We start from the raw sequence: 13,721 nt of genomic DNA, 5'->3' as shown, positions 1-13,721 counted from the left end.
GGAAGAATACCTAGAAAAAGATTTTAAGAAATTTTGGAAAGTACTTAGGAAAATTTTTAGGAAAATTTGCAGATTGCGTGAAATTTTTAGCCTTATGGCATATTTTGCACCCTTGCGTCAGTCAAAAATATTTCTCAAATTTACTGTAAAACACTTTTTAGCAAACATTGTATAGCTCATTTGACAGAAGCATTAACTAAATTGCCTGTTAAAATTCTTGCGCGATAAATATAAAAGTGTAAGACTTACTCCAAAGAAAAGTTTGAGAGACAATTTTTTTTTTTTTTATTTTTTTTTTTTTTTGTTGAATAAGTACTTATTCTTCATGCTGACGTTCGGATGGGCGGCCCAGGCACAATTTAAATCCTCCATTTTCTGGTAGGAAGATATGAGGGAATCTCAAAACTAAGATAGCTCAAACTTCGCCAAATATTGCCTTTTTACAGGCAAAATGTTTTATCATAGGGGAGTCTAGACCCTCCTTAGCGGTTGAACAAGAAGGCATGCTCCTTTAACCCCCCCCCCCCCAAAGTTTTTGATTGCTTATCTCCCCCCCCCCCCCCCCTCTTAAACATTTTTAAATAAGAGAAATTTAGATTCCTACCTTGCAGAGGGTTGGAACTCTCAAGGGTACCCATTTTGGAAACTTCTCCAGGAGCCGAATTTAGTTGGCTGTTTCACACGGAGGTGCAACATTCTTTGAGGAGTTCGAACCACACCACCGGCTAATCAGAAGCGCTAAGCCGAACTTAAGTGCAGTCGAGATTCGTTCTAAGTACGGTCGAAGGATCAAAAAAATTCGGCTCCAGTTCCAGAGGGATACGAAGAGCTCTCCGGGGAAAATTATAAAACTAAAGACGTCCGAAGAGCAATTTAGAGCTGTTCTTGAATTTTTTGAAATAAAATATCTAAAATGACAGGAATATCACGACCTTCCTCTTCAAACTCCCTTTTTTTATTTTCTGCAGGGGCCAAGTAGTTTTTGGGGGGGGGGGGGTTGTCCCCTTCTTTAGTGAGGGTGTCTACAAGTCCGGAAATAAAACTGATTTTATGAGGGCGGTCCGGAAGCACTAAAAAAGTGCGGAAATCCTGTGAAAAGGTCCGAAATTTGTTTAAATTTTTTGTCATTTTTCTCGCAATTTCAAATTTTTGAAATTGTTCTAATTTCGTCTAACGGGTGCTGAAAAAGTACGGAATTTTTCTGTCGGAGGAGGTACTGAATTTCTCGGGATTGTACTGAAAAAGTACTGTAAAAGTACCTATTTTTGACCAGCCTGTTTTAGTAGACACGCTGTTAGTTGTTTAGTCCATTCCCTCAAGCAGCGATATTAGGATGGCGTCACGCGGTGCAAGACTTGTGGGGCACGTGAGGGCCGAATTCCCGACGAGCGTGGCGTCTTCTCATTCGTGAAGGCCCCGAAAGAACGGAAACTGAATGAACTTGCGTCAGCCACGTTGGGGTTCCGCGTTTTTCCTCGTCTGGGTCTGGGGGCCCGGGCAGACATGGAAATGAGGGAACCAGGCCGCCAAGTTCATTCATTCATCGCCCCGATATGACTCATTCTTCTGCGGCCGATTCAAGTGACGTAGCCGAGGCTCAACTCCGCAGCCGGTGGCGGCGGCGCCTCGCCGACGAGGTCACGTTACCGCGCCAAGTAGACCGCCAACACCGCAGAGGATCCCCGAGATGAATCCTCGGCTTGAGGTCTGTCAGCCGTGAAGCAGGAAAAAGCTCCAGTTCTCTTTCAGGGGTCATTAGCATTGCACAGTCAGTACGTGAGTACAAGCCAGTTTGCCAGGCGCATGGTGAAAAAAGAATTGTTGCCTCTCAAATGATCATTGGGGATTCCAGGTCCTACCCTCTTTTCAGGGTGTCTACTTTACGGGAAAAGCACGGAAACACCGAAAAAGTACGGGGCTCGGAAGGTCGGAACGAAAGTACGGGAAAGGTATGGATCTTCGGTGCGAAAAGGTACGGAAATTCTAGATTTTTGTGGCAAGCTCTGGAAAGTAGCCTTGGGGGTAAATATGCGAATTCACAATGAGCATCGTGAGGTTTCTTTTCTCCGTGCGAAAACTCTTGAATTTGGCCGTTTTTGCACTCGCGAAAGATGTCGATCCTTTGCGGGAGGAAATCTGTCGGTTTTAGACCAAATCAAAGTCGGTTGGAATTATAATGATCGAAGTATCATTGAATTTTGCAATTCACCGCCTCTTTGCCATTCTCCCATTCTCAATTTTTCTTTAGGTGATCGTAGAACTTCAAAGTAGAGCTTCACCACCCCTGCGCAAGGGTATTTTTTTTAACCGGTTCTTGGAGCGAGAGGACGGAAGAGGGCGGCAGAATTCGTCCGTATCAATGCCCTCTACTTACGTGTCTCCGTATGGAGATGTACAACGACGTCTAGGACTACTGTTAATATGAGCATAGAATGAATCTCTGTGGCTAAACACCTGTCATGGCTCTTTGTGCGGTCTCGAGCACAAAAGCTGTTTCAATTAAGGCGACTCGCGGTAGCACTGTAGCAGGCGAGCGGCCGCAGCTCAATGAATGGTTCTTGCATTAATTCTTCATAAATTATCCGGCGCTTGTGTCGCTTTTTCGGATGTTCAAACACACTCGCTGCCTCCGTGCGTAGACGGGTACAGTGGTACCTAGACTTTAGAACCTAGCTCATCAGCGGGCTGATTTTTGAAACTGGTGGACAAGGCGATAGTCAAAGAAGACATAGGAAGTATGGAGCGATCCTATTGGTTGACATGGTTGGTTCTTATAGACTAAGGAAGAAAATGATGGACTAACTGTCGGGTCTTCAGTAGGTTGCCGTTAGTTAGTCTATTACCTACCTATTGCCACCACCTGCGGATCCTGCAGAAGGGAGCCATGGTGGCTTAGCTCCCCTCAAAGCAAAAATTTCCCCTTTTTTAGTAAATACATTTTTAATTTTCTTAAGTGCAAATGGAGGATTTCCCTAGAATCAGCTTAACTGCTTTTTACGTTGCCTAAGTTTCTCTCAATTTTTTTTTTTTTTTTTTTTTTTTTTTTTTTTTTTTTTTTTTTTTTAACGAGAGCTGAATTACTGAACGTCTATGAACTCTCTATAAATTTACCCTACTTGGTTATTGGAGAATAAACTCACTAACTTTCGAGTTTTTAAAAGAAAAACTTGAAAGAAAATTAGGCAGCGTCTGACGTAGTAACGCTGGTCGCGGTGAAATTAGTTCAAACAACGGTGGATACGCTTGGCGCATTGCATCTTGGGTACGATCATTAGATATCAAATTTGAAATTACGAGAGATGATTTTGAAAGTATCTAAGTTCAGTTTCTTGATGGCTATAGATCCATCAAGGAGCATTCATTCCAAAATCGTCTTTCAAAACCTTAAAATATGATCAAAAGTACTGCCTTACTATTAATCTTTTATATTGATATCCGAAATCGCAGGGTTGTCGGTGGTTTTGAAAACCGGGAAGGTCAGGGAATTCGCGGCAACCAAGGAAAGTCAAGGAATTTACAGGAAAAGTCAGGGAATTTTGCGAGGTGTGTTCAGCAGGAGTGAGTGTAATTTCGTGGGGGGGGGGGGGGGGGGGGGATGAAAGTGGAAGTTTCATTCAAATGTCAGGGAAAGTAAGGGAATCCGTAAATTTTGGAGTCGGGGAACAGCAAAAATAGTCGGGGAAAAGTAAAAATAGTTGGAGAAAAGTCAGAGAATTTTAAGATCATGAAATTATGGGAACCCCGAATCTGTTAAAATTTGTGAACAGTACTTTCAAACTTGTTTCAGGCTTTAAAGGTTGATTCTTAGTTTGATCATTTCTCAGTAATTGATCGATTGACTGACGTTTTGCTTTTTCAAAAAAGGTATACATAATGACTGAATCTACAATGCAGCCAAAAGTCGGCGATACGCGGGGTTGAAAGTTGCAGATCCACTTTTTCTGCGAAGTGAGTGAGTAAAGGGGGCGATGGGTGGGTGAATGAACTATAGTAGTATTATCTATACTATAAGCTCCAAGACCTCCTAATTTTGCGACTATAAGCTCCAAGACCTCCTAATTTTGCGAAACTGGTAACGCTTAGTTCCAGCGTTCTACCGGGCCGATTTTCATGATTTTTGCGGCTATCGACGGGCAATTGTCTCTAGATGAGCCAACTCTTTTCAGATTTTCAAAATATGGCCCAGGTTTTTTTATATTACGTAGTAAAGTTGCGAATTCTCCCATTTAAACAATGTAAATTTATACTTCTTGTCATAGTTTGTTTGAGCGTTCTACCGGGCCGATTTCCATGATTTTTGCGTAAATTGACAGGTAATAGGCCCTAGATGAGCCCGCTGTGATCAGATTTTGGAAAAAGGACCTAGGTTACTTTAAAATCACGTTATAAAAGTGAGTGAGTTTACAGAATGCTCCGGGACTGCTACCGCTATGCGCGGGAGGATGCGCAGTGGTCGAGAAGGTTGCGCAGTAGCTATGTAGCCTGCGCATCAGCTCTACACTTATTTACACAAGATTCGCACCGGCGACTTCAGGTCGAGAGGTGACCGAGTCGTCTAAGACGTCGGAGACGTCCACTTTTAACTCGGTGTGGGTTCGATCCCCGACTCATGAAATCTTATTTATTACCTGACTATCATTGTTCATTGTTTTACTGCAATATTTCATCAAGCAGTCATTCCAAAACGCGTCCTTTTAATTTTAAAGTAATTTTAAGTAAAGTTTAAAATTAAAGTATACCTCATATCGTAATTTTTTAGGGGAAAAATAAAACTAAAACTGACAGGAGGGTAAAAATAGGGCCGCGAAGCGGCCCATTGATGGCGCAGAGCGCCTCCAGGGGGTTGGGCCGCGTAGCGGCCAGGGGGCGTAGCCCCCTAGTAATCGTATATTATCGCTGCTCGATCGTAAGTGGTCATGAATGAATGAATAGCGTAGTATTTCCGCGGAGTTTTTACAGTAATTCATAAATATTAAATTTATTCTGATGAATTATAAATGAAAAAAAGAGTGAATGATTTTAATTCCGCTATCATTGTCGGATCTTGTCTGATTGCATGGAAGACAGATGTTTTTTCACTACCAACTGCTGCCGCAAAAGTGAGACAGACAATACGGTTAGTTTTGTCGCGAATTTCTCGATATGTATCAACTCTGTGTCGTATCTAACGTCATGCACTTTCTTTGACGTTGCGCGTCCTAGGCAATTGTGGGTGACCGTGGGATAACGATCATTGCGGCCGACCGCCAACCTAAGGCTTCCTTAAATGTGTAAACACGACATCTAACAATATGTTGGTCCGCATCCGTACATGTAGTCTCTCAGATGCCATATATCTATATCAGAAGGCTGATTATTGAAATTGATAGACAAAGCGATGGAAAAAGAAGACATAGGGAGTATGGAGTGATCCTATTGGTTGAAACAGGCGGTTCATATAAACTAAGGGAGAAAATGATGCACTAACTGCAGGATACCTCGTCGGTTGCCGTTTGTTACTCTATTACTTACCTCCTTTGTCCATTTCAACCACCTTCTTCCACTAACAGGTTCGTTCATTTGCCGTATTTCTTCTCTGTCTATCGCTTTGTCTGTCTATTTCAATAATCAGCCCGCAGGAAAGGATTTTGTCACTTCGCCCTGCGCTCAGCGGAATGAGTCGTCGGGAGTGGTCAGGGTTTAACTTTTTGACCGAAACCGTAAATTTTGATGTTTTTTCAGTCACATTTTAAAATTTTAATGGATACCCTCCGAAGAAAATTTTAAGAGAAAACCAACTCTACGTTTATGGAAATAGAACAATGGAAAGAAGGCGCGTTGTTGAAGGCGTAGAGATACAACTATTCGTGCTTGATGGATGTCCGTGTTGCGTCTGCAAAATTGAAGGCGCGATGGCGCGAGGCGTAAACTCGCAATGCCCCGCTCTATGCTGTCATTTAGCTATCGCTCAGATTCGGGAGAAAAGTTAAAGAACGAGACCCGATTACGCCTCTCCTTTCCTCAGCTGTGTTGCTCACGTGGCCCGCGAAGCACCGCAACAAATAAGACAAACAGGAGCAAACACAACATGAAATGGAACGCGGGGAACGATGCGCGTTGACGACGGCGCAGAGATACAACTATTCGTGCTTTATGGATGTCCTTGCTGCATCTGAAAAATTGAAGGCGCGATGGCGCGAGGCGTAAACTCGCAATGCTTCGCTTTATATTGCCAATGCAATGAGGTATCGCTCGGATTCGAAAGAAAAGTTAAAAAAGAGGCCCAAATACGTCTCTACTGTCTTCGGCTGTGCTGTGTTGACACTCGATTGTTTCTATTTTTTTGTCCGTGCCGGCCCCATACAACCCACGGGTCACGTGTTTTTAGCGCGTCTCGGGTCAATTTGACCCGGTTTCGACATTGAAAGGTTAAATCGAAGAGTATATTGTTTAATTCGGAAAAGATGCTTTTAACCAATATTTGTTTTTCCAGCGAAAAATCATTCAGGGGTGGAAATCCGATGCCCGCCCCCCTCCCCCCCCCCCCCCCCCCTAATTCGCGATCCCCGGCTAATTTGGGATGGAGATCGTTTTTTGCTCATCATTGGAAAAATTATGCCAAACCTCCTCCTGTCCACCGCTGTCTCAGACGATCTCTTTTTAAACTGCCGTGCTAAGGATAAACGCCGCATGAACATTCGAGAGTTGCCCAATTTCCCCGGATAAAACATGTATTTTTGACGAAATTTATGTGTATTTTTCCTTAAAGTTTTCAGATATCTTAGATTAAATTGCGGAAACAACACTAGGGGAAAAAACACATTGGATCTAGAGTCCAGACTCTTGAAAACATTGACAAGAAAAAATACTCTTGATTCAATCAGATTTAATCTTAGATCAAGAACCAAGCTTCTTAATATGAGCGGATTTCCTTTTGATTTAAGCTTAAATCTGATTGAATCAAGAGTCCTTTTTCTTGTCAATGTTTTCAAGAGTCTGGACTCTAAATCCAATGTGTTTTTTTTTTTCCAGTGAATAGTCCAAAAAATTGGAAGAAAAATATACACGATTTACTCAATAAATTCGTATTTTACCCGAAGAAATTTGGCAACGCCTGAAGGTCCATACGGCGTTTCTCCTTAGCATGGCAGTAAAGACCCATGCATAATCTGGTCTTATATACGTTCGGAAGAGCAGATAAAACGGCGGGATGAAGCCGCGAGAGGAAAAATTCAGGTGAAAAACTACGGGCGTTTAGCGAAGCGGATGCATTTCCTTTTATCCTGTCGGATTTAACAATTCGCAGGGGAGGAAAGGAGGAGGGGGGGCTGGCAAACCGATGGTGCAGTGCAAGAAAGACGCCGGGACTCGAAAGTAATTGCCATCGTTTCTCGGCGGAAAGATTCGTTGCGTCTTTCAATCCACGATTTCCGCCGGGAACGCCGCCACGAAAACCAGGGCTCCCCAAAAAAAGGACTCCCAGCTGACATTTAAGTTAAACGCAGTATTGCAGTAAAGGGCGAGCGCTCTGAGAGGTTTTTATTCGTCGGAAAGCAACCTCTTGAAGTGTGTCCGTAAACTTCACAATGCTCCACAGGGGTGAGGGGAGGCAGCGAACAGGCCCTTGATCGCGTCAGAAGGTTCCCCACGACGGAATCGGGGGTCGAGCTGTGCGTTACGTAGGTAACAATTTTTATTACTGTTTTATGTATTCAGGGTGACAAGTTCTTGGAAAGTCAGGGCAAGCCTGGAAAAGTTCGAAAACCATGCCTAACTTTGAAAAGTCAGGGACTTTTGTAGCGGAACCTCGAAATTTTTTCCTCTCGTCAAAACATTGTATTTTTTTAATTTTAAGAGACGCCGCGCTTGCAGTTTTTCTCGCGTAAATAATTTGTATGAAAAATTACACGCTCAAAGTAAAAGGATCGAAATGTCAGGAATTTCATGTTAAAAATCCGGAAAAGTTGAGGAATTTTGAAATCCCAGAAAACTTTTCTTGTTTTTCTCCATTTTCTTTAATGTTTTTCCCGAAACTGGCTCCTGACTCAGGGGAAGTCTAACATTTGAACTAAAACACGGTATAATTTTTTTTATCCAACCGCGTAATTTTTACAGTCATCTCATGAAATTTTCTAAGGTCTTCTTTAAATAGAGGGGAGGTCGATGCAAGTGTCACGAATTTAGTTAGAAAGGGATTTAGACCACGTTACGGGTTTATTGTCATCCCCAGTATCTCAGTTTTTATGTTGAAAAAATTTACTCGTCTGTTTCGTTTGCCGAAAGCTTCATACCATCACTCATATTCATCTTAATTTGACTAATTTTTTCCATCAAATCTGGACACGGCGTGATGCGTGGGTTCTCGGAACGGGATGACTGATCGGGTATGGAAGTTGCATCACCGGCCGTCACTCACCAAACACTGACCTTCGCTTCTGGCTCCTTATGGGAGTGATTAGCCATTAACCATGGTGCGAGCCAATGAGACTGGAGCGTCATCATCATTTACGTGCCACGCTCCCAAATTGTCCCGCAAAAGCTGGCTTTTTTCATATAATTCAATCGCACATTTTAACTCACCTGGCAATCTTGCTCTTAGTCGTTATGAGATTTTGTTTGAAAATCCGTATTTCCCTTCCACAATGACTCAATGATTGATATGTATATTTTATCACACGATTTGATAACCATGGTTGCGCTCGCAAGACGCGGTTTATGGCGTTCGCGGTAGCGTAATGCGCCGATCCTGATCGTTTCTCATCCGCGTATTCCATGCACAGAGCATACATTCGATCGCCAAGTTGAGTATATATAGTGGCAATAGGTGCCTCACGATGAATACAAACCATCATCCTACTTTGCTTCTAGTGTTTGAATTTATTAGGCGCCATGCGCAATATGCGCCGAATTATTTCGTATTAGCGCCTCAATAATTGAAGTTGCCGCCAAAATTGCGGCGCAAAATATTCGCGGTTACTCGGTCTGCTAGATAACGCTGGAACCCAGACAAACTTTTTTGATTGATAGTAAAATCTAGGTATTCTAGAGAAGAACTTTCTTGGATCCAGAGTCCAGGCTCGTAACAAATTTCCATAGGAAAAAAATGCTCTTGATTCAATCAGATTTTCGCTCGAATCGAGAGCCAAGCCTCTTAATTTAAACGGATTCTCTTTCGATGCAAGCAAACATCCGATCGAATCAAGAATACTTCTTCCTTTTCAAAGTTTTAAGAGTCTGAACTATAAATCCAATATATAGACTTTTTTCCAGCGATCCTTTGACCATGATACAATTATTGGTCAACGAAAAGCTCCGAAACTGTGTTATCAGGTAGAAAAATCCAGACACTGAGGTGCCATAAGGGATCCGGCTCTCATCTTTAATGTTTCTAAATGTTCTTAAATGTTCTTAAACAGAACAGTATGTTGTTAAATGTTGTTGTGTTGTGTTTAATGTTCTTAAATCCATTTCGGCCCCTAAAAAACCACAATGGTCCCTAAATATGGATCAAGCCGTCCGTCCAAATTGGCCCTTCTCGGCAGAGCTCAATCACTGTTTGCCTGTTAGGTTTGTTACGTGCAGTGGTTTTTTTTGTGGCACAGCCAACTTTGGACACCAAATATCTTACTATGCTACACAACTTCAAAACTGAGCCAGAGTTTTAAATTAGTAATATTAAAATGTACTAAATTTTTTTACGCAGAAAGTATGAAACAATTTGAATTTAAAGGCCAATGGAGGCTCTCATAGGCACCTGCGGATTGATTCTTGAAATTGATAGACGAAGAAGATGAAGGAAAAATGGAGCGGTCCCATTGGTTGAAACAGGTGTTTGTCATGGACTAATCAGACCTCCTATATCCATTCCAACCACCCGCTTTCACCAATAGGATCGCTCCATTTGCCTTTTGGTCTCTTTGTCCATCGTTTTGTCTATCAGTTTCAATACTGACCGCATAAAATCCCGTACATCTATTACCTTGAATTTCTCGTTAATCTTCGATCCTATTCTAGACGCACTAAGCCTAAAAAAGTTTTCAAAATCAGTTCCTCCTCCTTTTTTTTATCTCTCTTCTTTCATATTTTAAACTACCCGAAAGTGTTTTCCAGTAGAGTGAGGGAAAAGTTGCTAATTTGCTCAGCAATTAACAAATGTAATTTGATCGAAATCTCTCCATTTCCGCCTGACTCTTCGTGCAGCTATCACGCTTTAAATGTCGTGCAAATACAACGTGAATGTCAAGGTCACCTCTCTTCCCGATCGATTGATTGGTTGGAATATAACGGATTGATTAGAGATGCCAATAAGTTAAACATGACTGATTAATTGTCAGTGAACGCGCGCAGAGAATGGATTTGATTATGAAGCGTAGATTGAAGGGTGTTCTCTTTTTCAGGGTGTTTCCAGGGTGTTCAAATACAGACTCACAGGAGAGGTTTTTGAATTATGAAAATGACTGGAAATTTGAACAATCTTAAAACTAGAACTCTTTAAAAAGAAAAAAGTAAGAAAGAAAGAAAAAAAACACCAGCACTGTCCATTCAATGAAATTGGGTCTCCGGCTGGTTCGGGGTTCAGTGCTCACGGCTGCAGGACGTTTCCGCACACTTTTTTTGGAAATTGCTAAAACAAATGAATATTTGGCAACGTTGTACTTGCCTCACTGCCGTCCGATAAGTTAACCAGATTTACTTTGCCTGGAGCCTTTGTATGTGCAAAATGAATTGAGATTCTCGTATTTTTGGAAGGTATCTGAGAAGTGTGGATCTCGGATAAAGGTGATAACGATGATGGGAAACTAGAAAAAGATGTTGATGTCGTCGATTCCGATGGAGGATGATTTTTTTAGGGAGATTTTTTTAAACTTACCTAAGCTGTTCCGGGGCCCTTTGAACCGCGAGTAATACCAGCTTTTTTGGGTGGGCAGGTAGGAACTTTAAGATGGAAAGGGGGGTAATCAGTCCCAAAATTTTACTTTTTTCCTAAATAGCAGAGTTGATTACTATGAAACTATTTGTCGACCAAGCCCATATATTCGGTAGAGCCCGGAGTCCCTCTAGTCCTTCACACGCTTTACCTACGGAGGGAAAGGAAATGCGGCGTTGTGAAGTAGTAATTTTATTTGGACGATTTTCTCAAAAGTGTGCGGAAGCGTCCACCTCCCAATTTTACTCCGTATGGTTAGCAGAGAATTGATTTTAGCAAGTTAATGCAATTTAATTGAAATCATTGAATTATCAGTGCTCTAAGAAAAAAGGCTCACATATTTCTCTCACTTGCAGTGATACGAATGCCATAAATTCTTCATTTCCCGTTTCACGAGTGCATGCCGTGAAAAGTCAGGGGATTTCGATAATTTTGATCAGGTGAAACCTGGAAAAGTCAAGTATTGTGAAGTATTGTGTTTTGTCAAGTCTGTAGACACCCTGTTGTACTAGTTAGGCGGTTTTCGAAACTATCAGTACCCGAACCTCCAAAACAAAACGACGTTTCGAGCACCTGCGACGCGTGCCGTACTGAAAGCGCGACGCGATCCACTGCCCGAAATCAGCGCCTCCTGATTTTCGATCACCTCTTCGACGTCGCGTCGTCGGTGGTGTCGATTCCCCACGTCACGGCAGTCGGTAACGTCATGCGCAGCTCCAAGCGACCGTTAAGCTAGCGGATCAGGGCGAGTGCTTTACAACCGCGCGATGAGCTTTTTCTTCTTATTCCTTTTTACGACCGCGAAAAATGCAGCTCGGATTCTCATGCCCGTCAATCATTTAATGCGCCCAGTTAATTTTTTAATTGAATCCGTCGGCGCGCCGCCGTGCCAGATGGTCGGGAAACTCGCTTTCCCATTTAAATGTGCGTAAAATAATCGATATGAATCGAGGAGGCTACTTCACCGAGAATCGATTTTTATAATGTATTCACAAGAAGGGAAAACGATTCAACTGATTGCGTTTCCCTCGATCTACGAATGGATTTTGTTTTTTTTACGCCTGATTTTGCAACGTTGCCTGCGAATGCGAGCTATGGCCGCTGCCGAGTTGTCGGATTGGGGGAAATATCGCGGATGTGTCGGTATTACTCTATGGTCGGTTCGAAGTTTTGAAAGTGACCTTAAACTTGACGCATCTCTATCGAGACCCGTTTGGGTAATGTCGAAACAGAACCGGCTAATTCCTGTTATAGATGTACAGTAGTTGAAGCGGCGGTTGCTTTTCAAATAATAATGCGTTGACTTGTCAGGCGTAGGGTTAAATTGTGGGAACTTGGATGTTTGTACAATAATTTACAACTAATAATTCTAATAATATAACTAATAATAATATAATTTAATTCTTCTATAAATTGTAAATTCTTCTAAATTTTTCTGAATTTTCTAAACTTCCCTCACGCTTTTCATTCATATTTGTAAACATTTTTTTATGGTTGCTTAAATAATCTCTAAATTAGTTATTTATCGTTTATTTCTGTTAAATTTTTGTGGTTTGAGTCTGTGATTATAGTTACGTTATTTTGTTCGTGTTGTCTTTCCTTGGTTGCACCACCCACCACAAGTTCTTACTTAAATGGTGGTGGGATGTTTTTATTTTATTTTTTATGAAATCTTGTTAAAATTGGCTGTGTTACTCATGTAAACCTTCTGAAGTGAAATAAACATATTTGAATTTATTAGAGACAAAATATATGTATAGGTAGATGTCCGTATTATCATGGCTACTATCCACGGACTCGGCGTATATTCGCTAATCGCATATTTAGTCTAATCTACAGCTCGCAGAACTTGTCTCTTCACTGAGAAAAAACTATGGTTATAATTACCATATTAGTGGTGTTGAATATGCACTCTTAACTGGTAGTGGCCATAAGCAATAATAGTGATATTTTTACTAGAGCAATCGTAATTTTACAAGTGTGTCGTAGTAAAATTACCATGTAATGGTAAAAATATCTCTATCGTTGGTTATGGCAACTACTAATTAAGAGTTCATATTGAACACCACTAATATGGTAATTATAACCATAATTTTTTCTCAGCCCTGGTAAAAATTGGCGATAAGAGCTGCGTTTCAAAATACCATAGGAATTCTTATAGCCGGCCAAAGAAGGCTACAGAAAATCATATAGCTGGCTGTAGAATGCGAAGAAAATCATACGGCCGGGCTATACGAAGCGATAAAAAAGTATGCAGCGGGGCTGTAGTTCCTATCGCCGAGATTCACACTTTATCGCCTGGCTGTTGCTTTTTCGCCATCGATTGTAAAAGGCTATAAGAAATTGTGTAGAAATTCGTGTGCTTTGGGAATCATTAAGTTTGCTACGGAACCTGCTTAACATTTACAAAACACACATTATATTCTCCTTTAATACATATTTTATTTTATCGATTATAATGAGAATAATCCATACAGGATGTGCAAACATTTCAAAATCATGAGTTGAATAACGCTGACTCCGCCAGATTAAATATTAGAGCCTAACACAAAGCGGAGCGGCGACGCACTGGCGCCTACAAACCTAACAGGGATACTTCACGCATTGCGCAACGCGTGAAGTATCCCCGTTAGGTTTGTAGGCGCCAGCGCCAATGCGCGTTTCGCGCTGACTGCCCGCCTGCCGCGCCGCAGCGTACCACGCCACGGCGCTTGAAGCAACTATTTCACACCAGAGGTATTGCACAGTATCATACGAAACTGGAGACGCTCTAATATATTAGGACTGGCAGGCAACCATCAAAAGTACGGAGCTT

At 41.8% G+C, this 13,721-nt stretch overlaps 1 protein-coding gene across 1 annotated transcript in view; it reads left to right on the top strand.

Moving 5' to 3' along the window:
- The window catches only part of Rtnl1 (reticulon), an 88,358-nt gene that overhangs the window by 1,813 nt on the left and 72,824 nt on the right, over window positions 1–13,721 (top strand). The window lies entirely within an intron of this gene.

The sequence above is a fragment of the Bemisia tabaci genome, chromosome 3 (genome assembly GCF_918797505.1).
Source record: "Bemisia tabaci chromosome 3, PGI_BMITA_v3".
Classification (NCBI taxonomy): domain Eukaryota; kingdom Metazoa; phylum Arthropoda; class Insecta; order Hemiptera; family Aleyrodidae; genus Bemisia; species Bemisia tabaci.
The sequence above is the reverse complement of the archived record's forward strand: the minus strand, read 5'-3'. Positions and strand labels throughout refer to the sequence as shown.